Source organism: Aulostomus chinensis, chromosome 3, assembly GCF_037954235.1.
Source record: "Aulostomus chinensis isolate RoL2024-O1b breed Wild chromosome 3, RoL_Achi_v1.0, whole genome shotgun sequence".
Taxonomy (NCBI): domain Eukaryota; kingdom Metazoa; phylum Chordata; class Actinopteri; order Syngnathiformes; family Aulostomidae; genus Aulostomus; species Aulostomus chinensis.
This window is the reverse complement of record NC_141322.1, coordinates 24,685,538-24,698,302: the sequence shown is the minus strand read 5'-3', so window position 1 is coordinate 24,698,302 and position 12,765 is coordinate 24,685,538. Positions and strand designations below refer to the sequence as shown.

General features: G+C 39.3%; 1 protein-coding gene across 1 annotated transcript in view; it reads right to left on the bottom strand.

The window, feature by feature from the left end:
- The window catches only part of cdh22 (cadherin 22), a 183,350-nt gene that overhangs the window by 113,134 nt on the left and 57,451 nt on the right, over nucleotides 1-12,765 (bottom strand). Inside the window, exon 3 of the mRNA XM_086199884.1 lies at nucleotides 2,007-2,129. The gene's annotated coding sequence lies outside the window, so the exon portion shown is untranslated. The remainder of the gene's footprint in view (nucleotides 1-2,006; nucleotides 2,130-12,765) is intronic.

Sequence of the window (12,765 nt, the reverse complement as noted above, 5' to 3'; positions counted from 1 at the left end):
TTGACACACTTGGTTGTAATGGGGGTTATTTAATCACCTCGAGTGCCAATGTGTCCTAGCAGCAGGCTTGTGCCCTGTCAAAGTGTCATTGAGCGTGACACTGAACCTCTTCTGTGCCTGTTCACTCATTACTCTGCATGGCAGCATCACTAAAATGTTAATGGCTATGTCAGGTGAGACTATCCAAGGCTTCAGGCGAGAGTAAATGACGACTTTTGTGTCAAATATTCCATCCACGATTGCGGCGTTAAAAGGCTTTCATAAAAGAGCCAACATAAAATATACATAACATAATCATAAATAAACATGAACAACACATAAACATGGAGAAACATCAGATAATGATAAGCACAACATAAATATTAAATGAGGGCTTCTAAAAAAATCTACTGAAAGACAAAATAACAGTTGGAAGTGGAGCAGCAGTATTAGGCTGTTGCTGGTACAACGCATTTTGTCGGTGTAGTCACCATTTTGGAGACAGATGAATATATTCTTTTCATTAGGATGACCAGCATCTTTCTACAATTAAATCAAATGCAGAGCTTATCACCATAATGAGTGAAGACTAGCTCTGAGAATAGGATTCACCATAAAACCAAATCCTGAAGGACATCTACAGGCTATTTTTGATACAGGACATAGATGGGCTGTACAGGGCACACACACACACACACACACACACACACACACACACACACACACACACACACACTCTCTCTCTCTCTCTCAGCAGTAGCAAAACATCACCCCCGGATGTATCGAATTATACCGTGCAGTGCATTTGGTTACATCTGATGGCAGATGGTGTAAACAAAATCAAACAGGCGTAATCTCCATGATTGGATCCTTCAGTAAGATATTAACCCTGATATCCGAAGACCTGACACAGGACCAGACATATTAAGACACGGAGCAGCCAGTTAGGCCTCTAAATTGATGACTCAGCATGTTTTTGGACACGGGGGTAATCCAGAGCATTGGGAATACACGTACAGTAGCGAAACACAAATGAGGACAGAATATTGAGTGAATCACAAATGGACTGGAAAACACTGTCACTACTGAGTTGACTTGTCTTTAAAGAAAGGACTTATTCAATTATGATAATCAAGAGTTGATTGCCCCAGATGCAATGCAGCAGATGTCTTGTGCATGAAATCCATCTTGAATGTAAACGATTGATTAGTGATAATGAAGGACATCCATGCATTTATTCAACAGGAGGTTGTGTTGTTGTTGTTATCATCTGGTACTCAACTTACCAACAATGTTAATAGGCTACTCCCACTTCTGTGCTTTTGGGAACAAGACCCATCTTCATTAGGCTTAATTCTCACACCACACCTGTACATTTATGCAGATTGTTCTTTGTACTTATAACTATGAAAAGTGATGCACTATCATTTGTAGAAACCAACTGCTGCTGTTATTCTGATGAGAAAGCCAATTGTTTTTTTTTTCACCTGGCGCCACCATCACTCCCTCCATCCCAATCCAGATCCCCTCTGAACTAAAACCACTATGAGATGGGAAGGGGTGGGGTCAAGCATCAAGATTACTCAAAGACTCTTAAACCTAACCGAGTGTTATTGTGTCCAACCCAAACAAGACATAAATCACAGCACTGTTACAACCACAATGAAATACTTCATTTTCCACTGATAATAAAATGACAGCCTGGCATTTAGCTTATGTTTCTCACTGCAGGCTCACCAGTCACTCATATTGATGAACAAAAGTTGCCCATAACTTTTGTAATGTATGATCCAAATATTTTATGGAAATATATTGGTTTTTTGGCCTTTGAACACATAATGTTAATGCTGGAGTGATGTATTAAGGCTGTTAAAAGCGGGTTACCAATGGAGTTTTTCAGCTTGTATCTTGCTCTTTACCTGGCCATCCATGAAATAGATGATCGATCGAAAAATTCACCGGTGTGCTGGTCACAAAGACTCTCTAGCCTCAGAAACCTCACAGCATTATGCAAATACAAGACTCACCATCCTTTAGCCACATGACCTCGCTGCCACTCAGCTCAACGATAACTCTCAGGTCCTTCAGGTTGTCTTTACCATGACATCCAACATCAGTCTTTCTTCAGCTCTTTGAGGGCTCTGTGACATCTGGAAAAAGAAAAAACCAAAGACTCAACGTCATTGTGTTTCTCCAAATTTAAACAAATAAATTGCACAGTTACAAACTGGATGGAGTGCGTAGTGGGCAAATGGGAAGGTGGAAACAAGGGAGGAGAGAAACAGGGGAAGGCAATTTGCTAATGGAGAATAGAGATAATGGTGTGAATGAAAGAAAAAGGTGGGAAAACGATAACCTCTGTGTGTCAGGAGAGAGCCAGAGTGTGGAATAGGGCAGGAGCTAAAGTGGTTTTAAAAAACACCATCATTAACTGTCATCCTCATCTCAGGTAGGGATCGAGGGAGGCAAGAGGGAATGTGCGAAGGTAGGAAGAGGAGGAGGTACCGTATTTGCCCAGGAGATCATTCAAAAGCCTACACTCTTCATTTAATTACCTCCTCTGCAACTCCAAACCACCTGCCCCTCCTCCTTTAGCTTAACTGTAAAATGCAACGGGTCCCCGGAGATTGCAGTGCAGCTATTTAACTCTCTTAATTACTGTCTAACTTGGGTCTAATCAACCAAACTTTGTCCCGATGATGGCATTACTAAAAGCTATCTTCTGAAACCCTGTAACTGTATAACCAGATTACAAACCACACACTCCGTCAGCAAGATGAAGCTGGAGGATTTAGCCCGCTTAATTCAGTGGAACATTATTTACAATCTTTCTTGACGGGCTGGAATGGAGGTCATGTAAGCTAGGTGGATGTTTGGTTGGATGGAAATGCAAGGACACACACACACACACACACACACACACACACACACACACACACACACACATATGTTAAAGGACACCAAAGGCATGAATATCAGCTTTCCATGTTCGCAGTAGTTTATGTAGCAGCTGTGACATTTAACATAATGAGACATATTCATCATATAGATAGATGATATTTATATCATCATGTTCATGCCTAGCAGAGGAACTACAAGTCAGTTCTTCTCTCATGGCTGAAAACGTCTGCCTGTCTGGCTTTATTTGATGATGGAACCTTTACCATCGGGAATTACGAACATACCGTGTTCCTCAAAATGTTTCTATCAATTCTATTCTAATTAAATGAAATGGTGGCATTACAGAGTGAATTGTGGTCCATGATAGTCAGGCATGGTATGCTTCCTTTAAGAAGTTAATAATGACCAATTTCTCTTTTAAACAAGTACGTTTGTTGTGTCTTTTAATGAGGATTTTTTTTCTAAAGGAGCACATATGGTAAACACACCAGTTGCAGAGACTCAGTGACCCAGTACCACTGCTTGGTACACCATCATTAAAGACTTCTGAAGACGACGATATCGCACGCCTGGTTAACCTCATCTTTCTAATAGCCTGTCATGTTATTTGAAAATGTAGGTGATTTTGATGGAGTGGATAAGTGGCTGTGATCGATAAGGAACAACTAACAGTCTACGGGCACCACTTTTGACTTATAATGATGATCAAGTGAGTGGAAAGATGAATAAAAACACAAGAAATGACTGAAATCTGTTTCATGGGCAAGAAAACATCCTGTCTGCCGCTATTTGATCACTGAATACTATAGAAGAGTGATAAAAAAGAAGAAAGTGAAAGGAATCCATTTGAAAAATGGAGAAGAGAAAAGGGGAGTGATCTTTTAACTTTGGTTGGAGCTGTTTTGTTTGTATTTTTTCAGTTATTTGTTGCAGACAAGGTACATGAATCAAATCAAACTCTTTAAAAACATCAATGCCCACGTGAGGACAGAAGCTAGTTCGCTATTTAAAATTGACAGACGAAGCATTCAGCACACACACCAGATTTATTTTGCAATGCATCACCACCTCTTTATCTAACTATTTTTAAAAATCAGACTACAAACAGTTCAATGGCTCACTTCTCATTGACTGTACCCAAAGATGCACATGAATGAATTTATTAGTAAGATGATGTTGAGAAGTAAAGGATTCATTCCAGTTATAGAAAATTATTATATTTTTTTTTATAATAAACACCTTTTTAACCTAATGTTTTTTTTTATTTTTAATTGCTATATTATTTCATTAGATTTGCTGCATCTGGAATCACATCAGTCATTTCAGGCTTCGGTCAACTTAACCTTGTTTTCTTTAGTTACTCTCCAGGAGTTTAATGGAAAAGCTTTGAGGAGGAGTTGCCTTTCCACGCAGAATCTCCATATCAAGATTAAGACGGGTGAAGAATCAATTTGTTAAACACTGGTCACTCAGAAGTGCAAGGAGAATCCTGTTGTCCTGCTGTCTTTCTCTCGGGCTTTTGTGATAGGAGATGGTGTAAAATACACTTTATAATTCTGGACATGGACTTTGACATACAAGTATGATGGTAAGTCAAAATCCATGTAGCAAGAAAATAATATGAGATTGAGTGAATAATTGAAAGTCAGCTCAGGCCTTGAAGATGTTGATCAAACACCACCACGCTATGGACTCCTCAGAGGGAGTTCAACCATTTGTTTTTGGTTTTCTTTATGTCGTCCTTCTGCGCATTCATTTTCTGTAATTACTTCTGTTTTGTTGCTTTGATGATGAAGTGTCTTTCATCATTCCAGAGTATTAGTTCTGCTTACATTGGTCTTGGTTGACATGCATATACACAATACATGTTTGTTGCCCCTTTAAATGGAAACAGATGCTTTGTTGCGCCACTTAAACATGACAACCTTTTTTTTAACATGTCATTTTCTCTGTGATCATTTCTCATTTCTGCAGTGCATGAGCTTGAGGACAGCTCATCTAAGACAAAAGTAGATGTAGCAGCCAAATCAACAGAAATCAGAATGATTAATCATCAAAAGTCATATACAATAGATTTTACTATCATTAAATCACAAAAAAAAACAAAAACAAAACCACAAGTCTTTCACATCTTGCATCGACCCTTAAGGTATTTCTTTTGTTGAATTAATCATTTTTGGCGTCTTCCGAGACCGTGGGACATCTGTGAAGCAGCGAGCACAAATCCCATGAAGCCTCTCCACCTCCCAGAGTGTATATTTTATACTGCATGCTGTGGCTCCGGGGGGAGTTTTACATCAATTCCCAGCAGGCAAGATTCTATTTATATAGGACCCTAAAACAGGCTATACCCCCGCTCCTCATAGCAACAGCCGCTTTAGGTGACAGTGTTGACACAGAGCCACACGATAGTCCAATCTAATCTTTAATCGCACTGGTAACTTTATGTCTCCAGGTGACTCGGGGCAACCTAGTGTTGGGGATGGGATATCGTCTGCAGAGGTACGATATGCTCCTTAAACACACACGCACATATACACAAACTTACTAACACTGTCCCGTTCAACCCCACCCCCAGAGTACTATGGTGAAGCCTCATGTATCTGTGGGTATTAACAGATCAGTGCAGAGCAGCAGCCACCCTGCTTTAAAGTCTTTTCCAGAGGTAGTGCTTCAGAAGCCTGCTGCAGAGGAGGATAAACATACAGCAATCCCCCAGGCCCAGCGCCTCCTCAGCTCCACTCAGCTCTCGCTTTGCTACCCCCCCACCATCACCCCTCCTTCTCCTCGCTTATCCCCACTTTCCTTCCATCCCTCATTATTTCTATCCCCCTTCTTTTCCTCAGCATCTCATGCTTTCTGTCCTACTATTTGTTCCCTCCTTCCCTCCAGCCCTTCTCCCATATAATTCTCCTTTCAGTGCTTCCTTATCCAGCTTCCCTCCCACTTTGTGTCCATCCCTTTCTCTTTTCACCCACATCATACAGTCTTTCCGCAGACTTCAGAAATGAATGAGGCTCGCGGTCCATCATGGGTGTACGGAAATGATGGTTATGAATTGTAGTTGCAATTAAAAACATGGACTGAGATCTGTAATGAAAATGCACTCTTAACGTTTTTAAGCAGGATCTTTGGTCACATCTTTGGTCACACTGTTCATGTGTACTGCAATATTAACAATATTAACAATTTTTTTTACATTTATTTTACAGTAAAATCTATTTTTTTCTTCCTGTAAATCAAAAGAGATGCACGTTTCCAAAAACTCGTACCCACCAATGCCAAGAAAATACTATCATGATACCCGCACATCAATCAATCTTCCACGTTCAGTTCTGTCTGCAAGCTAAGACACACAGTTATCTAGCAAGCAAAACTTTCACCAAAATACTGTGGTTATGGGCCTGAAAGCCTTTTGAGAAAAGGGGGATCTGCGACCCCATAACATGTGACACTCTGATGATGACATTCCTCCCAATGTTATTCCCAGGTCTTCAATCCTGTTTCACGTGGAAATACGTTCCAATAAAGCGGCCACTTGCTCTAAATGTCATTTAAGCTGGACTGGAGGCTTGTTTCGTCCTTGTGTCGGTGTACGGTCGTGTTCTCAATCGTCGAGGGAACTTGTTCAAGAGCAACGACCCGCTGACAGAGGATATTTCTTAATAAAAGCTCAACTCGAGGGTTTCTTTTTTTTTTCTTGGATTACAATGAAATAATCTGCTGGTGCATTCAAGAAAATTAGCTTTAAGCAGATTTAGTTTTTAGCAAATTAGCTTTCCAGTCAATAATTGAGCTGAAGGTTTTATTTGGCGTAGGTCTTCATGCAGTAAGCCCTCCCTGACACAACTCTCCAGGCTTAGGACCAGCACCAACGCTGGACTGGAGGGTTGTGTCAGGGGCTGGGGATGGTTCGGGGTCTTGCTTAAGTACCCTTTGTCCAAGTCACTGGGGACGTAAGGACTGAACATGAGATTATAAAAACAAGCCCCTTGCTCAATAATTCTTACTTATATTAAGTATGATGAGATTTTTTTTTTTACTATAAATGACATTGATTTTTACGGACAAGGCCTGCCAACATACTGGAACTCAAGAACAAAAACTGTTATGACATATTGATTCTAAATCTCACATTTCTTATAGTGTTGCTTTGACAGCTGCTTACAGCTGAATGTAGACAAAGCAACAGAGCTGGCTATTCATGCATCACATTCATGCCTCCCTAAATAAAACCAAAGCTCCATCCACAGACAGAGAGGCAAGTCAGCAGGTTCACACATCTTATAAACAAAAATAAGAATAATACTAAAAAGGTGAAATGACACATCACCTTTTAAAAACCGTCTTAGCAATGAGTCAGTGCAGCTACGTGTGAGCTTAGACCCCCCCCCCCACCTCATCTGATGCTTTGTAATAGCATAATTAAACCCTTCCTGTTGTGCTGATCCCTTTCCTAATGTGAGCCTGCACCAACAAAAACACAGTCATCAAAATCACACAAACAGCCTCCACAATGAACAGCCGTCCAACGTCCCAGCCTGTCAGACATGAATGACGGAGCCATCACTCGTCTGGCACCAAGAATAGCCAAGGACACTGATCATTCCCTGAATGGATTATTCACACTGCTACCGTCTGGCTGCGCACACAGAATGTTAACATGGAAAATAAAACATGATCTATTATCCAATAACTGCCAAGTTTTAGTCACATTTTGTACTCAGAAATATCATTTCTGAAAGTTACTTTGTTATTTTGTATTAGCAGTGTGATTGCACCTTCCAGTTTGTGGTAATTAATTTATTTCATTTGGAATTTTCTTTCCCTGACCCTTCTTGAATTACAAACAATTTAATGACTTTTCTGAACCGCACAAAGAATGGAAGTATTTCAGAGACATCAGGTTTGGTTTAGGATCGAAACAAACTAGAACAAGTAAAGAGTCGTGCGCAGTCCGATATTCATTTGTGCCTGAGAGAAGATGATTAGATACTTCACTTTTAAGTCATTATTATTACTATTAATGATGAACAAAGCAAGACCAAAAGATTAATATACATTTTCAAAAATGAATGTCTGATGCCATTAAGGTCTCATTTATCTACAAATTAATTATCTACAAATAATTTATTTATGAAATACTGACAGACAATTCGTTGGTAAACGCTTACCTAATGATTTGTTGATATATTATGAATGAAGCCTGTTCCTCATCTTTAATAAATGATGTGTAAATGTATAAATCAATCATTTATAAGTCTGATGTTAGGTGTTATCATGCCGGCATACGCAAACATCTCATCACTTTAACATCACTCTTACCTGCTACTAAGGCTCGATCCGTTTACAGATGCCTTCAACTTCACTCTATCCTCCCAACCCAAAGTGTAAACAATTCATTACCAGAGAAAGTTATAAATTATTGTTATTTACACACTTTGAGGCAGCCTTCTAATTTGATGTTTCAAATTCACACCTACATGAAATTCAATACTTTTGAACTTGAAATAGCACTAATAACTTTGCGAACAGCAAGTCCCCATCTTCCTCCGAGGCAATGTCATATTTTCACCCAGCAAATATTATACTTCACTTTTGACGAAAACAAACTGCACGTGCAGGTGACATCTATGCTGGACACCTGCACATTAGGCACAAGTGTCAAGTCCCGGGGAACGCTGCGGCTGCGGCTGCTGCAGGAGCGTGCGTTTACCCAGCACACAACAGATCAACATGCCGTTTCCAAATCCTCCATGTCAAGCAGATGCATATCAACTGATACAGATGTTGAAGCGATACAGATGTTGAGGCGATACAGATGTTGAAGCGATACATCTGCGCATCACTCGTCACTATGACATGTTTCATTTCAATTTCGCCGGATTGATGATTTGGAATGACCTTTCAACAAGTGATGAAACAAAAAGGTTGAATTCTCGCTGCTGGCGGTTAGCTGACCTGTCCATTTACTGTTTTTAAATCAACAATGCCCAGTGTTGTCTGAACTCATCATCTGATTCCACACCGTTTTCAGTAAACGCTGGATGTGATACAGCACTGCTATATATGACGACACACCAGGATCGTTCTCCAATTCCAACCATTTTGTCTGAACCCAACCTAAATCAGCATTTATCTCTTGACACTAGGGATGATACCAGAATCATTATTTCAGCAACCTGTCGATGCTACACTTATGAAAATGAGACGGAATGAATTCACTCACTTTTTCTTTGGGAGAGAAAGTACTGTATAATGTTTATTTCTTTGAGAAAAAAATGCACACGAAATGTTCCTTGACACCCCTTTTTCAAATTTTGTAGAATAAACTGAGACAAGAGCAAACAATAATCAAATTGACCGAAATGATACTGATGCATGTAGAGTTTTGGTTGAATCAAATAAAACTGAAATTGTCAATCAAATGACAAAAAATGTGACCTTAACTCATATACATTTTAGGCAAACGACGGTCTGCAAAAAAGTAATAATGGACAAGCCAAGAATAAAAAAGAAGCTCACCGCAGGAATTCCACGTCAGTTTTTCACCAATTAAAACTAAAATAGTTACATTTCTCTTTGGTTAATATAAAAGTGCTCAAAATTATACTCATTTGATGATGAAAGAAAAACAGAATGACGATGACATATGACACTGGATAAAAACTACGATTTTATATAAAATCAAGTTGAGGGAGAGGGTAAAAAGAAGCGCAGGAATAAATTGTCAATAGAATAAAGAATTCAGACGTGTTCTCAAAGGAAGACAAAAAAATCATCAAAGTAGTTGCACTTCTTTGCTTCAGGTAGGAAAAACAATCGCAGAAGTATATAAAATCTTCCTTTTATTGTTAAGTGTAAAGATTTTTATGTTATTCATGAAACAAAATAACTACGCACTGAAACAAGCTTTGTTGGAGGGAAAGAGGGGGAGAGCTAAAAATGTGTGGAGGCATAATTTTTTTGCCTGCGGTAATTCTTCTCTGTCTCCAGATAGAAAGAGAAGTTAAATAAAATGACACTCAAAAAATACAGGCAAACATCTTACCATTAGACAGAATGACAGACACACACACGCAGACGTAGAGAGAGGCAGACCAGGGAGGGGTAAGCAGGCTGAATCCAAATTAAGCTGATCAGAGCTCACTGTGAGTTAATCTAGTTATGTGGATAAAGGATTTCCCTGTGGCTAAAAACACAGCAAGTTATGACTCGGTGAGTATATGTGTGTGTGCGTGTGCGTGTATGTGTGTGTGTGTGTGTGTGTATGTAAATATTGGTGAAAGTCTTTGACGGTTTCCCATGTGCACAGTGCCTCTGTTCATCCACATACAAGCTTAAAAAGCTTATTGAATCCTACCAAGACGGCTAATAATAATAATAATAATAATAATAATAATTATAATAATGGAAATAATTATGGAATTAATGACAATTTCAAAATTGTGTTGTTTTTTGTTTTACTAATACTATGTGCAATCAGCACTTAAAAACACATTTAGACTCTGATTCTGGTATCATTTAGTTTGAATTTTTTTTAGTTTTCAATTAAACATTTGTGTTTTTCTTCTTGTGCTCTTCAGCCTCAACCCCCCCCCCCCCCCCCCAAAAAAAAATCCTGGTCGTATCGATCATACGATATGCATACACTAACAGATTGACTTGATCATTTAAATTTCATCATAAAATATGAAATTATGGATTGCATTTCTGATGTTGAACATCACCTTACCTAAAGCTGCTTTCACATGACAAGGGTGATAGCGGTGCAGAGGGATACATCATCAGGAGACTTGCAAGGTTTCTAAGCCTCAGAGACTTACATAAACAGCTACGCTACATTTAGCATGTTTTTGGCCAAGTTTCCAAGTCATTTGCACTGCACACTGTACTACAAGTGTGTGTGTGTGACAATATAACTCTGGCAGTCCCACATGAAAGCAAGCACTTTGCAAAGCATTGCATTCCCTGACAAGGTTGCAATAATTTAATGTATAACTTCTCTGCAACCCAGTTCTTCCATCGTCTCCTGCTTGCTTGTGGTGACTTCCTGCTATGTCACATGCAGCTATAACGGTCGCCAAAGGTCAGCGAAGCCAAAGATCGAACTGTCCAGCTCAGTTGCAGATCAGTTTTACTGCTGACCGTGTTGGGGGGGGGGACTCGTGAGAGCAGTATTTATAGTCCTCGAGAGAACACATGAGGAAATATGTGCTACATTTGTGTCTGTCGCCTGAAATGATTGACAGATTGTCCTCCCCTCCCACGGCTACAGAAAAAAAAGGACCTCTAAAAATAGTTCCAATTGCATCTAGAATGCAGTTCTGCATAAATTGATATTCAAACGCAAATACAAAAAGAACAACAGTATAAAGTTATTAGGAACAAATTGATTGAATACATGAAAAAAAGGTGAAATAAAAGACATGCGCAATGCAACAAAAGTAACTCATCTGTGTTTTGACACCCCCCCCCCCATCATAGTACTAGTCGGACGCCATGCATGTCGAGGGGTGGGGAACTGCAAACATGAATGTGGTTTTCTGTGCTTTTTTTTGGAGCGGTATTATCAGTCTAAACAAATCAACAGTTGAGGATTAAGAGATTCTCCGAGGTTCATAAACATTTGCCTCTCGTGTGAATACAACTTCAAACAGCAGTTAGACAGCAAAACAAATATCTGAGTCAACAAGCCACCTATTTCTTCATCATCTCTCTCATTTAGCAATCTTCACCAGAAGACATCAAGGGTAAGTGATTGCAGAGATGGTTATCAAGAAATTGAGAAATACCAATGAATTTGATGAAATTAGGTGTCAAAGAATAAAAAGAGTTGGAGGGGGAGAAAAAAATGAATACAAATTCAATCAGCTCTGAGTACACCCCCTGCATATCAAAGAGAATGAGGAAAGGGGAGGTGCTGAAGTAGAAAGCCAAGAGATTTAAGTTAGAAATATGCTTCAACTTCAAACAACTTATGATTTCCATAAAAAAATATCTTTCAAGACACGGTTGAGCTCGAGCATGCATGCAATGAAAAAGCATTATTTACTACTGAGAAAGGGGATAGGAGAGCACTAGTGAGCCAAAAAGAAAGAGAGAGGAGGGGCAATTTCCTCTGCATTTCTTGGTTGGCACAGGGCTCCCCTGTGCACAGCCAAGAAATAAAACATGGACTGAGCAACATGACAGTATCTGGTGGAAGTGAGAGAATATGCCTTAAAGATAAGACAATCAAGGAAAGGGAAGGGTTCTCCTGGCTGCTCTGGGTTACTGTGTGTTTATGGAGCCAGGAGGAAGTGATGACCTGTTACACTGGTCAGTTCAATAGTGACGCAGAGGAGTGGGAATGTTTCTGTTGATGTTTGAAGTCTCAAAGAAGAGAGAATTGATGTGAGAGATGCAGTAAAACTCTCTTAGGCAAAACTGACTGGCTTTCTTTTTTGAAATTTAAAAAAAAACCACTTTTGTTCAGGTATTAAAATAATATCTTGTCATATGAGACTATTGCTTAATAGCCCTGCTTCTGCACGGCAAACACCTCCTTTTTAAGAAATAAAGAAAATGTTCTCAGTGGGACTGTGACACATCCAATCAATCTGAACAAACATCTTACATGTTTTCAATACAAAAAAGTACCAAAAATCGATGACTAAATAAATATAGATAAATATTTACCAGTTATTCCAACATAAAAAAGACAAATGTATGAAGATGTCTTATTTAGGTCTGTATGGATGGTGGTGGTGGGGGGAATAAAGATGAAGTGTTATTTGGAAATAAGACGGTCAAGTTCTTGCTCTTCAGACACTATGAGGAGAAGCATGCGAGTCAAGTGAGGTTCAGGGACTGGAGCAAATATTAGAGGCTCATGAGCAATAA